The sequence below is a fragment of the Melanotaenia boesemani genome (assembly GCF_017639745.1).
Source record: "Melanotaenia boesemani isolate fMelBoe1 chromosome 2 unlocalized genomic scaffold, fMelBoe1.pri SUPER_2_unloc_3, whole genome shotgun sequence".
Taxonomy (NCBI): domain Eukaryota; kingdom Metazoa; phylum Chordata; class Actinopteri; order Atheriniformes; family Melanotaeniidae; genus Melanotaenia; species Melanotaenia boesemani.
This window is the reverse complement of record NW_024580584.1, coordinates 250,278-257,056: the sequence shown is the minus strand read 5'-3', so window position 1 is coordinate 257,056 and position 6,779 is coordinate 250,278. Positions and strand designations below refer to the sequence as shown.

The window sequence follows — 6,779 nt, the reverse complement described above, 5'->3', positions numbered from 1 at the left end:
TGGTGGGAAAGGCAGGCAGTTTATGCTGCTCTATGATTGGCTGAGAAGCAGGTGCAGGTCGTCTCTAGTTCCCGCCTGACATGGATGGAAGAAATGAGATGCAGTGGTTTCAGAAATCTTTCATCATGACATGGTTGTGTTGGTCTCTTGAGCAGCAGAGGACGGTTCATCCGTCCCTAATAAAACTCAGAACGGGTCCAGCATCAGATGAGAGGACTCTTCAGACCTAAAGCCTCAGCAGTCCAGGCATGTACTCAAGACCTGGACCGGAGGGTCGCCATGGTCTTTAAGACACAAGACTCACAAACACTTTGGCAGCTGGACGTCCCGACCGAGGAAAAGGTGAAAATAAAATGTGAATAGAATCTCCAAGTGTTAGTTCCAGTGGACTAAGTCCGTCCTGTAGTGTGTGTTTGCTCATGTAGCTGCAGGCTGTGCTGCTGCTCCCATTAAAGAGAAACACACTTCTGAGAGTCATAGAAGCATCAGCAGTGGCAGCTGGGGAATAACGTGTTGTATGACATGTTGTCAGAGGACAGAAAGTCTTTCTTTGCTGGAGGCTGCGTTCACACCTAATAACCTGCAGACTCTAGACCCGGTCCAGTTGGGGGTCTGCTCCATTCTTCCTGCCCCAGTTAATGGGACTATTTTAATAACACACTCTCCTCACCAGAGCAGCTGTTACAGTCGTCTTTCCACCACTTATCTGGATCACACATTACATAATTAGTTTCTTCACAAGCTGATGGGATAAAAATAAAGCTGGTAAAATGAAGCTGCTCTTTTATTTTTAGTCTTTTAGTAAAACACAAAGAAAAGTGACTTTTCTTTTAGGCTGAGTTTTATCAAACATGTTTCTGTCAGTTCAGATAAAGAGTTCTGGAAACTGCTTCCATCAGTCCAGTCACATCACTGTTGGAGCTTAGTGTGTGTTTAACACAACTAGCGGCCGTTTGCTCCGTCCGTAACCACGGCAACATGAGGACGTCTCAAAGTATTTACACTGGCTAGAGTTTGATTTAGTTAGTGAAGGTTTACATGATTCATTTAACATTTAACAACTGTGGGAACTTTCTACAAACATCAAATATTAACTATAAAATGAATGTGTTCTATTTTCAGGCTAAAATCAGGATCATGATACTGGAAACAAGGACGTCGTCCTTCTTCCGGGACATCCAGCTGTTCTGTCATCAAACGTGGCACAAAGCAGAAGCTGCTGAACGAGGACATGAACTGAACGGATCTGAATTCCAGAAATCTGGGACCAACGGAGTTCCTGAACCAATAAGAGACGCCTTTGGAGGGAAGCTGTCAGCTGATGTCAGGTCTGCACTTATATGTCATTGTTCTTTCTATCAATGTGTAAACGTGCTGTACTGACTACTGACATGGATTTACCTTCATGATTCATGTAGTAATTAATAAAGTACGTGTGGTAAATTCCTGCTGACTCATGTTATTGACGGCAGACCTGCTGAGTCATGTCCTCATGAAGGATGGAAAACAAGCAGATGTGTTGCTGCTTTATTGGAGCTGCGTGTTGTGCGTTAATAAGTTTGTTGTTGTTGTGTTTTTTAAGGACTGTTTACTTGAAACTTTTCTACATTGTACTTGATGTTTTCCAGCCTAGAGTTTCTGACGGCATGTGGCAACAGACTGATTTCAGCCAAACTGCAGCTGGACAGCAGCTGGATGCAGATCTGATACACAAAGTCTAGAAATGGAAAGTTCTGTCCATCAGACCAACACAGCGGATTCTGGGATGTTCTGCTCTCTTGGTGAAACAAGCTAAACATTGTCAGTCAGCACTAATCTTTGTAACGTCAGCTCTTCATGAACTTTCTTTAAACTTCGTGTCTATGAACAAACTGAAGACGTGTTAAATTTCTAACGAGGAGTAAATGTGGGGCTTTGCTCTGGAATTTGACTGAGATCTAATAATGAGGGAATCTGGTGCTCTACAGAGATGCCGATCACCAAAGTCTGGACAACACAGCTTTTAAAGAAACCAACTGCTGACTTTTCACATACTTTTCACTTTAACGTGTAAATGTCGTCTTTTTCTGCATTTTTACTGAATTTTATTTGAGTTTTTTTTTCTTTTTAAACCAATAAAAGCCTCTTCAATCTGTCTGTCTCTGTCTTAGATTCAGAGATGGACTGAAAACACTTGGTGTGCTGGACTAAATCCAAGCTCAGCTCTTCTGTGCTGGTCTCCTGCAGCCTCTCAGCTGATGTGGCCGACAGTCTTTTCATTATCCGCCACCTCCAGCTGGCAGCAACAGAAGCTGCTGAGGAAGTTCTTCCTTTCTGGAGACACACACAGAAGTAAATCCATGGAATTTGACCGTTTCTTCTTCTAACTGAAATATTTAGCTGCATCTGGTCATTGTGTGTCAGTTTAGAATAGTAAGAGATGTTCTGCTTTCTGTTTATTGTCCAGTTTCTTTCTTCCTTTTCCACCAGATGAGGAAGGAACAGAAACTGGGAACGATCCTCGCCTTTTCCACAGGAGCCAACACTCCTTCACCGACTGGGTTCTCTCCTCCACAAAGAGGAGGATTCAGGAAGCTGCAAAGCTGCCGCTGCAAACAGCTGCACTAACTGCTTGAAGCTACGCTGCAGACCTCATACGGAGACCTTCAGGAAAACAGGGGCTCTGCGGTGGGCGGGACCCTTGGTTTTAGCCCAGTGTAATATGTGTACAGGTCTGGATCAAAGTCTTCTGTGTTAAGGTCAAGTTCATGTTCAGTTAATTACACAAAGCAACATGAAACTTTTCTTCTTTTCTCTTGTTTTTATGTGATTTTGTACAATAAATACAAACCTGCTGCATATTTGTCAAACTGAAGTTAATAGATGTGAAGAACGGTTCACATTTTCAGCTGCTTTCTGCAAGTAATGTTGAAATCGAACTTCACTGCAGCTTTTTAGTCAGACACTATTCCACTTTTAAATTTATCTACAGCTCACTATTTTCCTCTTGATTTTATCGCCTGCTTTCAACTAGAGTGCCTTTAGAGAGAGCGTGGCGCCACCGGAAGCTCAAAACGCTTGCCGATCACGTGGTCCATGTAGCCTCCAAAAGTTCCAGGAAGTGCTTGGCGGCCAATACAAAATAATAAGAAAACTACGATAATCGGTAAATAATGATCAATGAAGACTTTGCTTTGCAATATTTTTATAGTTGTGTTCATTGATATGAATCATGTTAAGTTTACTAAACCTGTATGACATCAACAGCAATGTAATATTTTCTGTTTTTTTAACTTTATCTTTCAGACTGAGGCATACCAACAGGTGACGACAATGATTTACCAAGTGACTACACAATAAATCTAGGCTCACAGCATAATGATAACTGTTCTTACAGGAAATCTATATCCAATAAATAAAATTTAGATCCCAATTCATTTCAAATAAATGGGTTATCTATTCTTACTTATTAGTATCTACTTGTGTGAATTGCTTTTAAGTCTTAAGACTTATTTTGACTGAGGCAGACTAATAACTACACAAGTCTGGACTCACAATATAATGTGTTCTTACAGAAAATCCATGGCAAATAACTAAAATTTTGATTTCAATTCATGGAAAATACATGGCTTTCTATCACTATTTGTTAACTATCCCAAGACTTACTCCCTACATATACATAATAAATCAGACAAACACCCTTTGTTTTCCAAATGCATTTAATACCTAAAAGAATTCCTTTACAATAAAACTCGACTAGATCAGCATGTCTAGCCATTTCTTTTCTCTGCTATCCTTGAATACAGTCTTCACCATGGTATGCTGTGCTGCATGGGGATGCTCCAATCGCTCAGAGAAAGGCGTGCGTATGTATGGCTTCCCCAAAGACAGGGACAGAAGGAAAATATGGATGGCCAAAGTCAGCAGGATACATTTGACCACCATCAGGGACTGTGAAAACAAAAAAATATGTGAGGTAATCATATTAAAACAATGCATTTACACATTTTCAAAGACCATATCATTGGGAAGTTTAATATTTTTAAATTAAACACAGAGAACACATCACAGGGAGATTTATATGGTTGAGGTTGCAGAATGTAGAAAAAAAGACAGGAAACAACACTTAAAAGTGGCCAAACCAGGAAGGTGAAGAAGAACAGTATCCCAGTTAACGTCAGGCAACCCCAGAACTGCTGAAAGTTCTTCAGGACAATGCTGCACGAGGGAAGACTGATATACTTCCCTTAAGCATCTCTCTGCTTCTCTGCTCTCATCCTGCACACTGGGAGAGTGCTGAGTGCTGTCTAGTGCAGCAAATGCACTCAAGTACAATCAGCCACTTATTTTGTGTATATTTTGTTAAGTTCTTAAGGTTAACATGTTTGTTACATTTAACAGGTTAGGTTTTATAGTTGCAAAGATTGTAAACATATATACTAAGAGTATTGTGCTATCTAATACTGTGTATTCATCTTCATATCTTTGTCCATAATTCCACAGCCTTATAAATACATTAAAATTAAATAAAAATGTAACTACAATCGCTCTCCCTACACACTAACCTCGCTATAAACGACGTTGGATCAATTTATATTGATGAACAGAATTTACATTCATCAGCCTGTGGCATCTGTTGCTATCAGTGTGCTAGCATAAACTTTTATCGGTTTATAATCTAAATATATTAATCTAGACGGTGACAATCCGTCAACATATTTATTTACTCCTGTCAAGTTGATTTCGATGCACAACTGATATGGAAATATGACTATTAAAACATTTTACCTTGAAGAAGTGTAGCTCCGACAATCTGCTCCATTGAAATACATTGACCGTCGCTTAGCTTTTGCTAACTTCCGGGAACTTTTGAGGGGCTCCATACGCCGCCATTGCTGTGAAAAAACTGAACCATTGCAGTGAACGGAGATGGCGCCACTCTCTCTCTAGAGGCACACTACTTTCAACCAACAAGCACTTTGAAAATACTTCTTCTTTTGTTTGTTTGTAGTTTTTATGTTTTGGGAAAAGTTTTAGGGTTCATTAAGTCTTACTGCCTTTATTTTTACTGTACAATGATGCAAAATCCACATGAGCCACTAAGTGAAAGAATCTTCTGGCTTTGCAACAAACTGGAATGAAGTTTACAATAAGACGGGGTCTCCCAGGCTGCTCATCAGGGGCCACTATCCTGCAGGTTTTGGATGTTTCCGCTGCAGCACACCTGAATCAGGTTAATGGCTCAACATGCTTTGGCAGAACTTTAAAAACAAGCTGCTGAGAAAAGCCATTTAAAGTGAATTAGGTGTGCTGGTGAAGGAAATCTCTTAAAACCTGCACAAGTTCAGCCTTGGAGGACTGGAGCTGGACAGCCCGGCAATGACGAAGCAGAACTTTCAGTCTGATGAAACTCACATTTACATGAAACTTGTGTGCTTCTAAATGATCTGTATAATAACTGATTTCTGGATAACAATTAGAAGAAGTTCATGGATGTGATTTAATGTGATGTGTAATCCATTTCCTCTTACATGAACATCTTCATGAGCGTCTGAGTGCAGCTTCTATGAAATGTAGATGGACACATGTGGCATATTGTACAGTAAGAAAGGCAGCTCATCTGATAAGTTCTACATATTTGTGCTACTTTGTGAACGATGTGAAACAAGCTTCTTCTAGCGGCCGAGCAGGGCTCTATTTTTCTCCTGCATAAAAGCTGAAGCTTTGTTTCTGCGGGTCGTTGCACATGTAATGTGAAATGTTTGTTTCTGCTTGACTCTTCAGCTGTTAGACGGTTTTTCTCCCAACTTCTAGTCTCACATCAGAGTCCACAAATTTAGCATTAATGATGTTTTTGTTTTAGTCTTTCTGTTCAACAAAGGATGTTAAATGTTAACGTGATTATTTCTTTATGGCAGTTTAGTGAGTTCTCCAGAGCCAGAAGCTTCAATAAAATGTTTCCTGTGGGACTATTTTTCATACCAGGAACATGTATAAAAGAAATATCTGTCAATGTCAACATGGAGGTTTGAGCTTGGAGTCACACTTAGAGGCGAGATGAACCATGTGCTCGCCAGGGGACCACGACCACACCCAACCCCGAAAGATCAGGGAAAGGCAGGGAGGAGTCTGAGATCCAAGTCTGGCCCACAGAGCCAAGGTCAGCCAAAGCAGAGACGGCTGCGCACCAACCCAGCTCAGAGCAAAGGAAGCCCCCCTGCAGAACAGGACAACGACGAGCATGCCGGTGGGCACCGGGTACCAGCACCCCGCTGGCCCAAGAGCCATCTATATCTCCCAGCAGAACCCCGTCCCTGTCCTCGTATGGAAACTTGGAAATCCCCAGGTCCCCAGTCAGCCACCAGGGCAGCACAACCTCGATGGGATGCCGAGGGCAACCAAGATCCCCCCCAGCCCAGACAGGTCTCCCCCAGTCCGGAAGGAAGCAGCCTAGATCCTGGGGCTTTATGAAGGATTTTTTATAAGTTGTGGAGTTGGGCTGTCTGTCATACTGAAGGCATTTCATGGATAATCTGTCTCTCAGTTTGAAGTTGGTAAGGCGATAGAGTCCTCTAGTTTTTATCTTAATCTGTATATCTTTGATAGAAGCTTTGGAGTTCAGAGATCGATAAATTCTGCTGCCATGGGAGGAAATTCCAGGTCTGTTCGGTTGAAGAGGAATTTTGTGCTTATTAAGGATTTGAGTTGTTGATATTCTAAAAATCTCCTGCTGCTGAATGTTTTATTCCTTCGTTATTCCACTGGGTAAAATTACAGCAGGGTGAAGGAAGCAATAACAA

General features: G+C 41.3%; 1 long non-coding RNA gene across 2 annotated transcripts; it reads left to right on the top strand.

The window, feature by feature from the left end:
• Nucleotides 1-282: 282 nt before the first annotated feature.
• LOC121636064 lies at nucleotides 283-2,259 on the top strand. Of its 2 annotated transcripts, none has more exons than XR_006009606.1 (4): nucleotides 283-355; nucleotides 1,123-1,328; nucleotides 1,629-1,781; nucleotides 2,151-2,259. It is a non-coding gene; the product is annotated as an uncharacterized LOC121636064 (long non-coding RNA). The 2 variants fall into 2 exon arrangements; XR_006009607.1 differs by having other exon boundaries at nucleotides 285-342.
• Nucleotides 2,260-6,779: the final 4,520 nt, after the last annotated feature.